At 35.0% G+C, this 18401-nt stretch overlaps 1 pseudogene; it reads left to right on the top strand.

Moving 5' to 3' along the window:
• The first annotated feature begins 2401 nt into the window (after positions 1-2401).
• LOC116269875 lies at positions 2402-2475 on the top strand (annotated as a pseudogene).
• Positions 2476-18401: the final 15926 nt, after the last annotated feature.

The raw sequence follows: 18401 nt of genomic DNA, 5'->3' as shown, positions 1-18401 counted from the left end.
ATACAAATAACTTAAACAAATTTACAAGAAAAAATCAACCCCATCAAAAAGTGGGCGAAGGACAGGAACAAACACTTCTCAAAAGAAGACATTTATTCAGCCAATGGACACATGAAAAAATGCTCATCATCACTCGCTATCAGAGAAATGCAAATCAAAACCACAATAAGATACCATCTCTTGCCAGTTAGAATGGCTATCATTAAAAAGTCAGGAAACAACAGGTGCTGGAGAGTGAAGAAATAGGAATACTTTCACACTATTGGTGGGACTGTAAACTAGTTAAACCATTGTGGAACACGGTGTGGCGATTTCTCAAAGATCTAGAACTAGAAATACCATTTGACTCAGCCATCCCATTACTGGGTATATACTGAAAGGATTATAAATCATGCTGCTATAAAGACACATGCACATGTATGTTTATTGCAGCACTATTCACAATAGCAAAGACCTGTAACCAACCCAAATGTTCATCAATGATAGACTGGATTAAGAAAATGTGGCAAATATACATGTATGGAATACTATGCAGCCATAAAAAAGATGAATTCATGTCCTTTGTAGGGACATGGATGAAGCTGGAAACCATCATTCTGAGCAAACTATCACGAGGACAGAAAACCAAACACCACATGTTCTCACTCATAGGTGGGAATTGAACAATGAGAACACTTGGACACAGGGTGGGGAACATCATACACTGGGGCCTGTTGTGGGGTGGGGAGAGGAGGGAGGAATAGCTTAGGAGATATACTTAATGTAAATGATGAGTTAATGGGTGTAGCACACCAACATGGCACAGGTATACAAATGTAACAAACCTGCACGTTGTGCACATGTACCCTAGAACTTAAAGTATAATAGTAATAATAATAATAAATTAGGCAGGGTGCAGTGGCTCACACCTATAATCCCAACACTTTGGGAGACCAAGGTGGGCGGATCATGAGGTCAGGAGTTCAAGACCAACCGGAACAGCATGGTGAAACCACGTCTCCACTAAAAAATACAAAAATTAGCTGAGCATGGTGGCATGTGCCTGTAATCCCAGCTACTCGGGAGGCTGAGGCAGGAGAATCGCTTGACCCTGGGACAGGAGGTCGCAGTGAGCCTGGTTTGCACCACTGCACTCCGGCCTGGACTATAGAGCGAGACTCCACCTCAAAATAAACAAATAAATAAATAAAAAGAATTATCAGACAGAAAATTGGTAAACTGAGTTTCTATAACAATTACTTTTCTCTCCTTTCCCATTTCCTCCCATCTTATTTCAAATAAAAGACTATTTTTTAATAAGAACATTCATGTAAAGATTTATATGATTCTATTTGTTTATATTGTTAAGTCTAGTGATCAAGAATAATCTTGGTTGGAGAAAATATATCTCTGGCTGAACCACATTAGAGGAAGAATTACTTTGACTAGCTACTAATACAGCTATTCAAAGTGCTTCTTTTTAAATAATCTTCAGCTGTCTTAAGATGATTTCTTTCTGGGTGTTAACGTGGCAACTAAACTTGGTAGTTAAGGCGAGGACTCTGGAATATGGCAAACCTTTCTGGTTTTGACTCTATATGAACTGGAGCAAATTGTTTAACCTTTTGGGCTTTATTTTCTCTGATGTGGAATAGAGTGGGATATTAGGGTAATTAGAGATCTACAAGACACGGAGGCTAGAGAAGGTAAGTGGATGGGGAAGTAGGCTGTTGAACTCTGAGAGCAAAATTTGGCAGTGAATCGTTGTTCAATAAAAGGAAACATAATTGAATAAATTTCAATGTGGTCCTATACAGGTTGACAAAAAAAAAAAAAAAAAAAATCTATTTGCCAAAGCATTGATTTCACTGATAATGCACAAAGTGCATAATGGGAATTCTTGGTAAAAAAAAAAAAAATCTAGAACAACAGCAAAAAAATTTGACCTCAAATTGCATTCCTTTTAGAGATGTGCTATATCAAACAAATGTGTCCTTAATCATACAGGTAACAAGCTATAATTACATTAATCAGATTCTATTGTTGAGTCTTTTGATGCCAGCACAACTCAGAAAGCTTTAATTAAGTGATATGGATATATTGCATAATCTTTTAAAGAGAAATTTCATGTCTCAAATAAAACTTCAAGGTAATCCTATGTCAATAGTGAATATTCCAGTACTTATAATCCCCTGGATGTGATACTTTCTGATGCGTCTGAACCTATTACACACTGTTACTTCACAGATGACTTCTTAGTCTTCTTTTCTTGAAGTCTTTCTTTAAGATCATCCCTGAAGTTATTTCTTCCAAGGTCCTTACTTTATCCCATTTCCTTGCCCTGAGGCTAGACAGGGTGCTCAAAATTAGTCAGAAATTGTAAATAGAGACATTTAGAAACATTCTAGAGAGTTGTGATTTTTAATGTTTTGATTTCTTTTTCATTTTGTCTTGAGGGCTCTCTGTTATGAGGCACCATAAGCCAAGAGAGCCCCTCTCTAGGAGAACCCTGACAGAGGGAAAGTTAGGTTCAGGCGTGTCAGTTAGGTGAGACACAATGAGGAGGTGAAACCAAAATGCATGAACCAGAAAGCAATTTATTATTTTCAGATCTCAGAGAGGTTAGTGCTGTCAATGGAGAGGTGAGGCATGAAAAGTCTGGAGGCAGCATGGAACTCAACCAGCAGACAGGGAGCAAGAGAGAGAGAAAGGACCTGTGGGACTATTCCTTTATTAAAGTCCATGAGCATTATTTTTTAGGCTTTCCCACAAGAGGTGAGGGCTGGGTAGTTTAAAAAACAGATGTGGAAGAGGAAACATTTTCACGACTCTGGTTTTATCATGGTCAGCAGCTGGGGAGTGTGCTGGATTTCAGGTCAGTGGGACAAGGAATAATGCTATCCCACAAACACACCCACGTGGTAGGTAAGTTTTTACTAAGCTAAACGTGACAGGATATGATTGTTTTAAACAGTTTATGTCAGGACTAAAAATGGATGCTGAAGCAGCAACTGTATTAAGCAAATTTATAACAATAGTTTAAGCAGAAAAGAATTTATTAAATGTTATCAACAGCTTACAGTATTTTTAGGAAGAGCTCACAGTGTTTTCAAGGAAGACTGGCAAAAAGGACTCTTAGCTAAACTTCCAGGAAAACGACCCAAATTGCAACTCAACAAAGCCAAGGGAGCTGCTACCTCTACAAGTATTTGCAGACCCAAGAAACTGCTGCTGTGGCCACTAGCTCTAGAACAAGCCACCTCTGCCATAATTGGGTGGCTGCCAAATCAGGGTCAAGTGCTTTATTTAGAAGTGGTCACTCTGGAACTACACAGCTTGTTGATATATATCATCAAAATAGAAATTTTCTGCAGTCTGCCTCTCTCCCCAAATAATTTAGTACTTTTTGAAGCTTATATAAGCAATATTATTGGTGGATCCTAAATCATATATGGGATGCCAGTTATACAGTGGAGCAGAAAACTCAGCTTTTTCAAGTACGCTAATCTCTGTGTCTTTTCCACTGAGAACAGCATGCCAAAAGTGGTGAACACAGAATCTGACATATGCCCCTTCATTGTGCCCACTAGGAATTTATGTGTAGCACTCACCCCCTGCAGAAGATAAGGATTATAGTATTATTGCAGCATGTCTGTGATTTTTAATCAGCTTATATCAACAGGGCCTACCTCACAGTACTGTTATAATCTCAAATAAATACATAAAAATACTTCAGCACAGTGTAATCCACACTTTAAAAACTCTCAAATAACTGTTATCATAGCTTTACTTTCTTGCTTGTAAGATTGCAGATTCCTTCAGAATAGTGACTATATCCTTATTTCATAACCTAGTGCCTATCAGAGCATCCGGCACATATTAGGTGAAAAATAAGTCTTGGTTAAAATATTATAGGAGTATAAATTATCTTTTGTTGTATTTTCCTTAGAGACTGAGGCTGTGGAATACTAAGGGTGTGCATTGGTATTTATTAAAGATCCTTGACTTTTAAAAAATGAGGACAGTTTGCATAATGAAATCAAATTATTCATTTTTTTATTTGCAAATCAAGTAAAAATAAAATGGTTAGTAAGTATGCTTTTTTTAAAAATTAGATATATATTCACAATTATGGTAGACTCTTCTGTTGACTCACATATAACTTAATCAGCAATGTTAAAAAAATTTAAACATATTCATCAGTACATTTATCTCTACATATTATGGAGGATATTATTTCTTACAATAAGTGTAACATACTAGACATTGTGTTATTTATTACTCATAAACCAAATGAAACATAGATTGGCTGTTAAGAGATGATACTACAGGTATTTAATTTATGGGATTCAGTGGCAAAAACTTTCAGATCTGAAGTTTGAAAATAAGCAAAACAATGTGTTCTTTTAAATATTTATTTTTACCAAGTATTTTAAATTTTTCGGAGTCACTACTTTTGTTCTGGGTTTTATCCTTTTGTAAATGATTTTGTTTGGGTAACTAAAATCACTCTAGCTTTTTCAAGTTGAAAGGGATGTTTGACCATCTACTGATTTCTCAACTCTGGGTGGCAGTCCCCTTTGTGCAGTTCTTGCAAGGTGGTTGCCCAATTTCTGCTGGACTATCTTAAAACATTCAGGATGGGAAACTTTTCACCTCACAGGGTAGTCTTGTTTCCTGCATTATAATCTCTATAAAACCATTTCTTAAAAAAATGGAAATCTGTTTTTCTCTGCCTCATACTTCTTGGTTTTATTTAAGTAAAAATAAAGGCTTTAAAATACGTTACTGATCTTGCAAATAGAACGTTTATTTATTTTACATTTTTGAAAAAGTCCTCAATTCTACCCAAATAGTTTTCCACCTTATGTTGATAAATTGTACACTAAATGCCTATTGAAAATTTATTCTTCACCTGATCCACTTCTTCCTGATCCAAGATTTCTATTTTCATATTTCAGGCAAAGGAATCATTTTCTTTCACTAAGAAGTTTTCCCCTTCAGTGCCTCTATCTGTGAGGTCTCTTTTAAGCCTACCACAAATCTATAGATGAGCTCTCAACTGCAATATGGCTATACTTGTAAGAATTACATGTTCTACTCTTAAACTACCTTGTGAAAAAAGAGCATTTTTTTTTTAAATGAGCCAGCACCCCTTTGTCTCTGACTTAGTGGAGGCTACCTCACAGGGCAGAGTCTTTTTTCACTTTCCACACCATACACAAGGCAGAGGTGGTAGCAGTGATCAAACATCAGAAGTGGTCTTCTAGGCAGATCGACATAAATTGTCCAACCTAAGTAACAGAGAGGGTAAAAACTGTGAAAGATACAAACACAGCCTCAGGCAACTATCAAACAGTATCAAAAAGTCTTACCTTGGTGTCGGACTGTCAGAAGAGAGAAAAAGAGATAAGTGTGCAAAAAATATGTGAGGAAATAATGATCCGAAACTGCAAATTTGTGGAAAAACAAGTTGGAAAATCCAACAAACTCAGTGAACTTAACAGGATAAATTCAAAAAGTTTACACTCAGACACACTAAGTCAGATTATTGGAAACCAAAGATAAAAAAAAATGCATCTTTATGAAGCATCCAATATAAAAGTGGTACATATCATACAAAGAAACAAAGATTCAAATTACTTCAGATTATCCACCAGAAACCATGAGGATTGAAGACAGTTGAACAACATTAGAATCACTGACAGAAAAGAAACGTTATCTTATTCCTACATCTAACAAAAATATCTTTCTGGAATATAGCCAAAATAAAGATATTGTCAGATAAAATAACAGAACCAAACCTGATTAGTAAAATAGGTCATTTTTTGCCACTTAAGTTTATTAAATTATATATGGCTGTTGAAAGCTGAAATTATAACACTTTCTGATGGGAGTTTCAATGTAAGCAGATGGCACATCAAAAAGGTAAGAGGGTAAGGAACTGTTTTTAGTCGTAAGAAGTGGTTTTGTATGTGTGTTGTAATCTCTAAAGCAGCAACTATATTTAAATACAAATGACAAAATGGAATTCTAAAAAACATTAAAATACAAGCAAAATTTGAAAAGGGAACACAGAGGAACAGAAATAAAAAGGAAGGGCCCACGAGAAAACCAATAATAAAATGGTAGACTTTAATCCATCAATAATAGCAGAGGTAAGTCTAAGCATACCAAATATAAAGAAAAGCCATTTTAATTTTATGTTTTAAAATATCCTTTTTTCTACTATTTATAAGCAATATACTTGAAACATATTGATTTAAAATAGTATGGTAAAGAAAATATCATGTCATTAGCCATTTAAAAAAAAAACTCAAGTGTCTTTAGTAATATCAAGCAAAGCAAATTTTAGAATGAAGAAATTATCAGGAACAAAGAGGAATATTACAAAGTGATTATATCAATTCGCTAAGAAAATATAATAATTCTATATTTATATACATCTAAACACAGTTCTGAAATACGTAAAGCAAAAGCTGATAGACTGGAAAGATCAATAGATAAATTTGCAATTATATTTGAAGACTTCAATACTCACGTATCTGTAATCTATAGAATGAACAGAAAAAAAAAATAGCAAGGATGAATTAACTGACATTTCTGAAATACTCCACTCAGCAAAACAGAATACACATTAACACAAAGTGCACATAAAACATTCAGCAGTATAGACCACATTCTAGGTCATAAAATACACACTAATAAATATAAAATAATTGGATTTATTCCAAATGTACTCTTTGATCATATGGAAATTAAACTAAAAATCAATAACAGGATGTCTGGAAAGTCCACACCTACTTAGAAATTAACACAGAACTAAATCCATATGTCAAAGAATATGTCTCAAAGGAAACTAGAAAATATTTTGAAAATAGAAGAATATATCAAAACTTATGAGATGCAGCTAAAATATTACAGGGATGGAAATGTATAGCAATACATGCTTATATTAGAAAAACAGGATATTAAATCAACAATTTAAGACACCACCTAAGGCACAAGAAGAGAAAGCTAGTGCCAAATCAAGCAGGAAGAAGGACATGAGAGAGATGAACGTAGGAATCACTAAAATTAATAACAGAAAATCAAAAGAATAATTTATTAAGCCAAAAATATTTTTAAAGCATCAGTAAAACTGATAAACCTCTTGACAGTTTCTCCAACAAGAAAAGAAAGAAGACACATTGCCAACAAGAAGAATAATATTAATATAGATGGTAAAGGGATAATAACAAAATAGCTTGAATGACTCTATACACATTGACCCAGATGAAATGAGCCAATTCCTTGAAAGACAGAGACCACTGAAATTCAATGAAAAATAAGTTAATATCTAAATCATTCTATATTTTTAGCATAAAGTTTTTAGTTAAAAACACTTCAAACAAAAGAAAACACTTCAAAAGAAAATGAATTTGCTGGAGAATTTTATCAAACATTTAAGGAATAATGTCAGTTCTATATCATCTTTTATGATAGCAGAAGAAATACTTCCCTACTCATTTTATGAGGCCAACATTACTCTGCTACCAAGACCAGAAAACAACAATGAATGAAAAGAAAACTACAGGCCAGTATCCCTCATATGTTAAATGAGTGTGAGCAACTTCAACACATATTATAAAATGTAATACTGCAATATATAAAGAGTATGATACACCACGGCCAAATAGTTTTACACCAGAATTCAATACTAATTCGACATTTGAAAACCAATCATTGGTTTCCACTATATTAGTAGACTAAATAAGGAAAAACATGATCATATCAATAGCTGCAGAAAAAGCATTTGACAAAATTCAGAATCCATTTATAATCTTAAAAATTGAAGAACCTATGAATAGAAGAATATCTTTTTTTTTTTTTTTTTCAGATACTGTCATGCAGTGAAAGACCGAGCACTTTCCCCTGTGATCCAGGTATGTATAACTACTCTTGATCTCTCCTATTTATTATTGTGCTGCAAGTTCAAGAAAGCACACTAAAGTAAAAAATAAATAAATAAAATGTATTCTAATTGTTAAGGGAAATAAACTGACCTAATCTGCAAATGCAATGATTTTATAAGTAAAATACACCAATGAATCACTAAATAGCTTTAAGAGATCATAAGTAAATTTAGAAAGGCCAAAAAACAAAAATCAATCATACACCAAAATTAAAAATTAGAAACCGGGACTTAGAAAAAAAGAAAAAAGGAATGCATTTCACAATATGCTTCCCATCCTAATAAAATAGTTAGGTACCAATCTAGCAAAATATTTGCAAAATATATATGGTGAAATCTACAAACACTGATGACAGAAACCAGAGAGAATGTAAATAAATGGAGAAATGTTTTACTTTGTTAAAAGACTGAAAGATACAGTAAGATCACTTCTCTCCAAAGTGATGTATGGAGTTAATGGAATCCCAGTCAAAATCTTAGCAGAATTCCTGGTAGATACATAAACTTTATTCCAAAAATTTGTATGTAAATCTCAAAAACTCGAATTGTCAAAACAATTGTTTAAATTAGAATAAAGTTAGAGTTATGTGATATTAAGTTATATTATGAAGCTACAGCAATGAAGACAGTGTAGTATTGACAAAATAAAACATATAGACCTATTGAACAGTATACAGATCTTCAAATATGGTGGCCAACTGTTTTTGACAAATGTGCAAAGACACTTCAGTGGAGAACAGCAAAATTTTCAACAAATGGTGCTGGAACAGTTGGACGTTAACATACAAAAATAATGAACCTGTAAAAGCATATGCAAAAATTAACTTTAAATGGTTCATGGATTTAACTGTATATGTAAAACACCGAAGAAAATATAGAAAAAGTTCTTTATGACATTGGTTAAGCAGATTATAAATGCAAACTTAAAGCATCACCCAAAAAATAAAAAAAAGAAGGCAAATTAGACTTTATCAAAATTAAAAAAAAAAAAAGTTCTCTAAAGGACGTTATACAGAAAATAAGAAGTAAATCAAAAGTAGGCTGGGCACGATGGCTCATGCCTGTAATCCCAGTACTTTGAGAGGTCGAGGCTGATGGATCAGCCGAGGTCAAGAGTTCATTACCAGGGTGGCCAACATGGTGAAACCCCGTGTCTACTAAAAACATAAAAATTAGCTGGGCATGGTGGCACAGGCCTGTAATACCAGCTACTCAGGAGGCTGAGGCTGGAGAATCCCTTGAACCTGGGAGACGGAGGTTGCAGTGAGCCAAGATTGCACCCCTACACCCTAGCCTGTGTAACCACTTATTCAAGTGGTTACTATAAAAATATTGGCATTTGTCACATATGGATAACAGAGAAAACAAAAACAACAAAAAAAGAGTTCTGACAATAAGGACTGTAAGAACAAAGGATAACTGAATAGCTCCTGCATTGCTTTACTAGAGGAATACAAATGCTACAGACACTAGAAAACAGTCTGACAGTTAATTACAAAGTTAAAAATAGAATTATCATATGTCTCAATAATGACATTTATAACTATTTATTCTGGAGAATGCAAAACATATGTTCACACAAAACCTGAACATCTGGGGGTAATTTTCACCCAATGAGAGATTGTCTGGAAACATTTTTGGCTATCCCAGCTGGAGAGGAGGATGCTACCGGCATCTAGTGTGTACAAGACAGGGATCCTACTAAACATCCTATAGTGCACAAAACCTTTCCCCATAGCAAAGAGTTATCCAGCCCAAATTATCAATAATGCTGACTTTGAGAAACCCTGCTGTACATACAAGCTTATAGCTGCATTAATTCTAACCACGAAAAACTAGAAACAACATAAATGTCCCTTAATGACTAAATTGATACATTTTGACATATATATATAATGAAATATTCTCTGAAATAAGAAGGAACAAACTGTTCCTACATGTGCAATAACTTGGATAGATATCAAATGTTTTATGCTAAGTGAACGATGACAGACTCAAAATGTTATATACTGTATAATTCCATTCACATGATATACTGAAAAATGTAAAGCTTTAATGATAGTGAAACTTTTTGTGGTTTCCAGGGATTAGGGCTTGAGGTTGAGTCTATCATGAAGAAATCCTTAGGGGTGCTGGACTTATTCTGCCTTATGTTAGTGGTAGTGGTTACATGAATCTATAAGTGTTAAAACTCATGGGATTCTGTACCAAAACAGAGACTTTTACTACAGATAACTTTAAAAAAAAAAAAAAAAAAAAGTCAGTTTATAAATGCAATTCCTGTAATTCTGTTTTATTCTTAGAAATATTATACTAGCAGTTTCCCATAAGCCTCCCATAGCTTCACAAAAGCTTTCATTCATTGTGATATGATTGTTATATGCTAGATACTTAACATACATTATCTAATTCCATCCCTGTGACACTGTAAGGAATATATAATTCTGTTTTTACAAATGGACCAATAGTTATTTGTACACTACTAACTGGGGGTGGTAGAATCTAAATCATGCCAGTGAATTATAATTTTAGTGTTATTTTCAGTTATTTTTCTGAGATATTAAATTTTAATTCTCAAAGGCTATATATCTACCTTTCTTTTAACTAAAAAGCACATGGAAAGAGAATAATGGTGAACATAGCATTTGCATTTTCTTCATTCTTCTGATTTTGATTCTATACTTGGTATTGTTTAAAATTTTTTCAAGTGTTCATCTTTTTATTTAAAAAACTCATATTATTATGACTATTGGGAAAAGCCTTAATTGATTAACAAATCATTGTTAACACATGATATGGTTTGGCTGTGTCCTCACTCAAATCTCAACTTGAAGTGTTATCTCCCAGAATTCCCATGTGTTGTGGGAGGGACCCAGGTGGAGGTAATTGAATCATGGGGGCTGGGTTTTCCTGTGCTGTTCTCATGAGAGTCAATAAGTCTCATGAGATCTGATGGATTTATCGGAGGTTTCTCCTTTTTCTTCTTCCTCATTTCTCTTGCTGCCACCATGTAAGAAGTGCCCTTTGCCTCCTGCCATCATTCTGAGGCCTCTGCAGCCATGTGGAACTGTAAGTCCAATACAACCTCTTTTTGTGCCCAGTTTTTGGTATGTCTTTATCAGAAGTGTGGAAACAAACTAATACAGTAAATTGGTACCAGTAGTGTGGGGCATTGCTGAAAAGATACCTGAAAATTGGAAGTGACTTTGGAACTGTGTAATAGGCAGAGTTTGGTATAGTTTGGAGGGCTCAGAAGAAGACAGGAAAATGTGGTAAAGTTTGGAACCTCCTAGAGACTTGTTAGAGACTTGTTGAATGCCTTTGTCAAAAATGCTGATAGTGATATGAACAATAAGCTCCAGGCTGAGGTGGTGTCAGATGGACCCTAGAGATCTGTGGAACTTTGAACTTGAGAGAGGTGATTTAGGGTATCTGGTGGAAGAAATTTCTAAGCAGCAAACCATTCAAAAGGTGACTTGGGTGCTGTTAAAAGCATTCCATTTTAAAAGGGAAACAGACCATAAAAGTTCAGAAACTTTGCAGCCTGATGTAGTAGTAGAAAAGAAAAACCTATTTTTTATTTTAGGAGAAATTCATGCCAGCTGCAGAAATTTGCATAAGTAGCAATGAGCCTGATGTTAATGCTCAAGACCATGGGGAAAATGTCTCCAGGCCGTGTCAGAGACCTTCATGGCAGCCCCAGCCATCAAAGGCCTGGAGGCCCAGGAGGAAAAAGTGGTTTCGTAGGCTGAGCCCAGGGTTCCAAGTGATGTGCAGCCTAGGGACTTGGTGCCCTGTGTCCCAGCCACTCCAACCATGGCTGAAAGGGGCCAACATAGAGCTCAGGCTGTGGCTACAGAGGGTGGACACCCCAAGCCTTGGCAGCTTCCATGTGGTGTTGAGCCTGTGGGTGGACATAAGTCAAGAATTGAGACATGGAGGGGCCACGGGCAGAATGATATCGTTTAGCTCTGTCCCCACCCAAATGTCAACTTGAATTGTATCTTCCACATTTCTCACATGTTGTGGGAGGGACCCAGGGGGAAGTAATTGAATCATGGAGGCTGGATTTTCCTGTGGTATTTTCTTGATAGTGAATAATCCTCATGAGATCTGATGGGTTCATCAGGTGTTTCTGCTTTTGCTTTGTCCTCAAATTTCTCTTGCTGCCACCACATAAAAAGTGCCTTTTGCCTCTGCCTCCCCAAACAGGTGGAACTGTAAATCCAACTAAACCTATTTTTGTTTCCAGTTTGGGGTATGTCTTTATCAGTACCATGAAAGCAAACTAATACAACACATAATTTTTTTTTTCACTCTAATGAGGAATACTTCATTTTTTTACTCATATTCTAGAGTTTCTTTGTGTGTATGCCACAAGTTTCATCCCAAGATTTCTTGGTTTTGAACAATCTCTGACCAATGAAGTGTTTATGACCTATAATATGAAATATTTCACTTACATCTCTCTTTATCATTGTATTTATAGATAGTATCTTTTATTTCTCAATAATAACAGACAGATTTTGAAGGAAAAACTGTGGCATTCTAAGCATCCTGACTGACTGTACTGCTACTCTCGATATATAATGTAGCACATGTAGATCTCAGTGTCGTTATGCAAGATGTTGCTACTTTGGCATTTTGCAAAAACTGTCTTTGCAATGATTTCACTGAAGCATTTCTTCATCTAATCCCATTTGATACCACATGTATTAAATGTGCAGTATTTTATAGGGATAATGAAAGAATACTTTAGAATGATGATTTTTTTTGCATTTAGATGCAAAACTTTTGCAATTAGATCTTATTTTTAAGAATGATACCGACAAGCACATAGCATGATTCATGTATGTATTTTTTAATTGAAGATAGCTGTTTTTTTCAAATAGAGATGTTAATGCTCTTGGGTATTATTATTAAGCATTCTTTCAAACAAAAATTTAAAATGCACAATTTGCCTAGATGCTCTGAATTATGCATTTTTGACATAACAGTAATAAGCCATTTTTATAAGTACAAGTCCTCTGATGATAAATTTCTCACACTGGGAGAAGTTCTCAGTGGATAGTATTCAAACTTTGGTCCACTTCTGTGGAGGGAAGACCTTCAATAAGCACAGAGTATACTTTAGAAAGAATATAGTCTAGGGTAAATTAAGGTTAATTATATCAGAATATTAATTCTAAATGAATCCTATGAACCTATTTCTCTAAAGTCTCTGATAGATGTAAGAACCCTGTGATAAGGAAAAGACACTAAATTGACTCTAGAGGTGGCATTACATTTGTAGCAGCATAACAGAATGTTTAAAAGCATGGTTAGAATTGTGGCAATCCTAGTTCAAACCTGGCTCTGTGGCAAATTACCTGGGTTAGTGTAAACTGTGAACCTTTTGTCTCATCAATTCATGTACTTCTTTTTATGTAGCCTATGGTGTCATTCGTTTTTATAGCAGCTGTGACATACGTAAAACCTATTAATTTACCATAGCCTGTAAGATTGCAGGCCCTGGAGAAAAACTATGTGCATTAGAATCCCAGATCCTTAGAAGTGTAAACTTCAGCAGATATGCTTAGCTTCTATTTCCTAATCTGTAAGATAAACATAACAGATCTACCACATATAGTACAGACATATTCAGTACCAGGCTCATAGAAATTATTCAAGAACTATGATAGTGAAAGTGATGATGATAACATTTATACCATGCCACATAAATGCCATCCTCTCTGTGTGAGAATTTGCTTCTGTACCTGAGGGAACAAGATTACATTTGTGCCCACAAATATCATCTTGTGTATTTGAGCTTATTATTCAGCATTTTTTGGATATTTTGAGGTCTTGATTCTGTCCCTTGGTTGTATCATATCTACCACATACGTGATGAATAGTGCCTTCATTAAGGGTAATATTAATACCATGTAACAATACATGTCTGAGTACTGAACTCTAGGGGCAAGCTGGAAAAATTCACCATTTAAGAAAATATTGGTTTATTAGAGATATTGTATCAAGGGAGATTTTTCTAAATATTGGATAGTCACACACATGCAAAATTAAGTTCTCAAGCTGGGCACGGTATTGCATGCCTTTAATTCCAGCTACTTGGGGTGAGAAGGTGAGGAGTTGAGGCAGGAGGATTGCTTGACTTCAGGAGTTTGAGGCTAGCCTGGGCAACATATCAAGACCTTCATCTCAAATAGAATGAAATAAAATGAAATAAAATAAAATGCAGTTCTTCCTGCAGAGCGTAGAATATAAACAGTATAATCAAATGCCTTATTTAATTTAATTTAATTTTTTTTGAGACACACTCTATCTCTGTCACCCAGACTGGAGTGCAGTGGCGCGATCTCGGCTAACTGCAAGCTCCGCCTCCCAGATTCAAGCCATTCTCCTGCCTCAGCCTCACGAGTAGCTGGGACTACGGGCACCCACCACCACGCCCAGCTAATTTTTTGTATTTTTAGTAGAGACAGGGTTTCGCCGTGTTAGCTAGGATGGTCTCGATCTCCTGACCTCGTGATTCACCTGCCTCAGCCTCCCAAAGTGCTGGGATTACAGGCGTGAGCCACTGCGCCCGGCCTATATTTTTAATGTTTAATTTTTGTGGGTACATAGTAGGCATAGTAGGTATATGTATTTATGCAGTACATGAGATACTTTGATACAAGAATGAAATGTGCAATAATCACATCATGGAAAATGGAATATCCATTTCTTCTAACATTTATCTTTTGTGTTACAAACAATCCAGTTACACTCTTTTAGTTATTTTTAAATGTACACATAAATTATTTTTACTATAATCTCCTCGTTTTGCTATCAAATACTTGGTCTTATTCATTCTTTCTAATTTTTCTTTTTTCTTTTTTTTAACCCATTAACCATTCCCACCAGTCCCCTACCCCAGCACTACCCTTCTCAGACTCTGGTTACCATCTTTCTACTCTCTATCTCCATGAGTTTAATTGTTTTGATTTTTCGATCACACAAAGAAGTGAGAACATGTGATGTTTTTCTTTCTGTGTCTGACTTATTTCACTTAACATAATGACTTCCAGTTCCATCCCTATTGCTGCAAATGACAGGATCTCATTATCCTTTATGGGTGGATAGTATTCCATCATGTATATGTACCACATTTTCTTTATCCATTCATCAGTTGACAGACACTTAGGCTGCTTCCAAATCTTGGCTATTGGGAAGACTGCTGCAAGAAACATAGGAATGGAGATATGTCTTCAACATACTGATTTCCTTTTTTGGGTATATACCCAGCAGTGGTCTTGCTGGGTCATATGGTAGCTCTATTTTTAGTTTTTTTGAGGAGCCTCCAAACTGTTCTCCATAATAATTGTACTAATTTACATTCCCACCAACAGTGTATGAGGATTCCCTTTTCTCCCTATCCTTGCAAGTTATTGCCTGTCTTTTGGATATAAGCCATTTTAATTGGGATGAGATGATATCGTATTGTAATTTTGATTTTCATTTATGTGATGATCAGTGATTTGAGCACATTTTCATCTAACTGTTTTTCATTTGTATGTCTTCTTTCCTTTTCAGATCTTTTGTTCATTTTTAATCAGATTATTAGGTTTTTCCCCTATATTAGGTTTTTTTCTCCTTATATATTCTGGTTACTAAACCCTTGTCAGATGGGTAGTTTGCAATGATTTTCTTCCATTCTGTGGGTTATCTGTTTGCTTTGCTGATTGTTTCTTTTGCTGTGCAGAAAAACCTTTTAACTTGATGTGATTCCATTTATCCATTTTTGCTTCGATTGCCTGTTCTTGTAGGTGCTTGTAGGGTATTTTCTTCAGGAAATTTTTGCCCAGACAAATGTCCTAGAGATTTTCCCCAATGTTTTCTTCTAGTAGTTTCATAGTTTCAGGTCTTAAATGTAAGTCAAAGTTCTGGCTTCCTCTGACCAAGCAAGTGGCTAAAACCACTGAACTCCATTGGCACACTGTTTAGAACTAGGGAATAGTAAAAATGAGGGTACATTTCCTTGTATTCTTGGTCTTATATACATTATTTGCATTCCTTGTACACTGTTTAAATAGTAAAACGACAAGAAAACAAGCTGAAACCTTGCCTAACTGATCATTCTTGCTAAAGCTTTAACCCAGACCCACCTCTGTGGTCTTGCCTACCTCTTTGTGGTATTTGAAATTACGACTCTTGAAGGAAATTATGTAGAATCTGAAAACAATAAGCTTAAGAAAAAAACTATATATTGCATGATATTATTAATTTTAGAACTTGGATATTAATGTATTTATTGAGACCTTTGGTAGGCCTTGATATCTCATCTGTATTTCCTCTAAGATACCTGTAAGAGAACTTTTGTGTGAATTAAACAACATAAAATATGTCAAGGCCCATAATAACTACCAATTAGTTCTTGAAACTTTACCTGGGCCTCTTATTTTACTTTATTCTCATAATACTCTGTAGCTAAGTAGGCTTTGAAATGTCGTTTCTTTGAAAATCCAAAAAGGTAGATGCAGGTCTGGAACCCGGGACTACAAAACTTTGCTTGAGGCAGTAGATCTTACAAGATCTAAGGCAAACATATGTGAACTTTGGCTTTATCTTTACTGCAAGTTAATGCTGGAAAAGACAGGGCAATTTTCCACAAAGAGCACATCCTAAAAATATAAGATTAGTACAAAATAGAGGCATCTTAGTGAACCTTGTGTTTTTCCTTTTTGCTGCAGTTGTTGCTAGAAAACATAATCAGAAGGTAGCTATTCTTTTATATTCTTTTATATTCTTTTATTGATTTTTCTGCACTTTTATTATTTGAGATCAGGTAAATGCTGGTTTCTTTTGTGGGTTCACAGAAAGAACATATCAAACAGAGATTTAAGGCTCCCAAAGAGACCAGCTGTAAAGAGAATACCTCAGTGGTGATGAATAAACAGATAAATATCTAATGGGGTAACATCATACCCATTTGTTGCATTTGATCACTTGTTCTTTGTTTTAACAGATACTTGATGCATTTTTTTTTTTTTTTTTTTTCAATTTTGGAAAGCCTGAACCTGGCTGACGTGCTTTGTTTGTGGTAGAATGATATAGTAAAAAGACAAAATGCTTTGAAATTACAGTCATTTAGGTTTAAATGTATGCTATACCATTTTTCCCCCTATGGGGTTATTGGTATTTTTAAACCCCACGAGTGTCAGTTATTTTTTCTTCTTAATAAAAATAAATGATCACAGTGCCTACTTTACAGAGTTGATATATAGATTAAATGAGATAATTATGCAAAATATCAAATACTCTTCCAGATGCCTTATAAAGACTTAAGCAAGTTCTTACTAATGAACTATTATTCTGTTAAATCTATTTATTCACTCTATCCATTAAATATTTGTTGATTATTCCTATGTGTCAGATGATACTCTAGATGCCAGAAGTCCAGTGGTGAACAAAAAAAAAAGTTCTTGTTCACAAATAAATACATGACAACATGTGATAAAAAAAATTAAGCAGGTTAAGTGGTTAGAGATTGCAAAGTAGTATTTTACATAGTGTAGTCAGGCATATGTCTCTGAAGATGTGACATTTGAACCATGAACTAAAAGCCACAAGGGAGCAAGCCAAGCATATAGTAAGAGAAGGAGTGTAAGAACAGAGAAAAAGGCAAGGCAAAGCCTAAAAATCATAGTGTGCTGCAAATGATTGAAAACCAGAATGTGGAGAAAGTAAGCAGAGTAGTAGGAAATGCCGTGGAAGAGGTAGTGCGGGGAGGAGCACTGAGAGCCATGTTAAGGAACATATTCCAAATGCGAGGCCCTTGGGGAATTTTGGGCAGAGGGCTACCAAACCGGCGTTACATTTTTAAACTCTTGGTTTGAGAACAGCCTATAGAAAGGTGAGAGTAAAAGCAGGGAGGCGAGGTGAGGGCCTGGAAGTTTCAAGGAAACTTTGAAATGCTGTTTCAAAGTTTTCAAAGAGATAACGAAACTTTGGTCTAGTGACAGCAATAAACCTTGGTAAAAATGATGAGATTCTTAACAATTTTGGAAGTAAAGTGGAGAATAATTATCTGGCAGATTGAATGTGTGTTTTGAAACAAAATTAACCCTGAATCTTGTGTTTATCTCTTGAACTTATCTCGTATTTATTTTTTGCATGAATACATGCAATTGTTGAAAAGACAACACAATGATTTATGCACCATTCACCTCCATAACTTGAAAACATAGCCAAGCTTGTTCCAGATACCCCTTGGCTCTTCCTTTGAATTGCTGTGATGCAAATTCCAGTTATCTCATTACTGATCTATAAATACTTCGATGTATATTTCTAAAGTATAAGAACTCCTTCGATGTTTTAATTGCAATATCATTATCTCACTAAATTAACAATAGCAAAATCAAAATTCTGTTAGTGTTTATATTTCTCTAAATGACTTACAATGTGGTTTTACTTATGTGTATTTGAATAA

The sequence above is a fragment of the Papio anubis genome, chromosome 12 (assembly GCF_008728515.1).
Source record: "Papio anubis isolate 15944 chromosome 12, Panubis1.0, whole genome shotgun sequence".
Lineage (NCBI taxonomy): Eukaryota > Metazoa > Chordata > Mammalia > Primates > Cercopithecidae > Papio > Papio anubis.
This window is presented reverse-complemented; position numbering and strand designations above follow the sequence as displayed.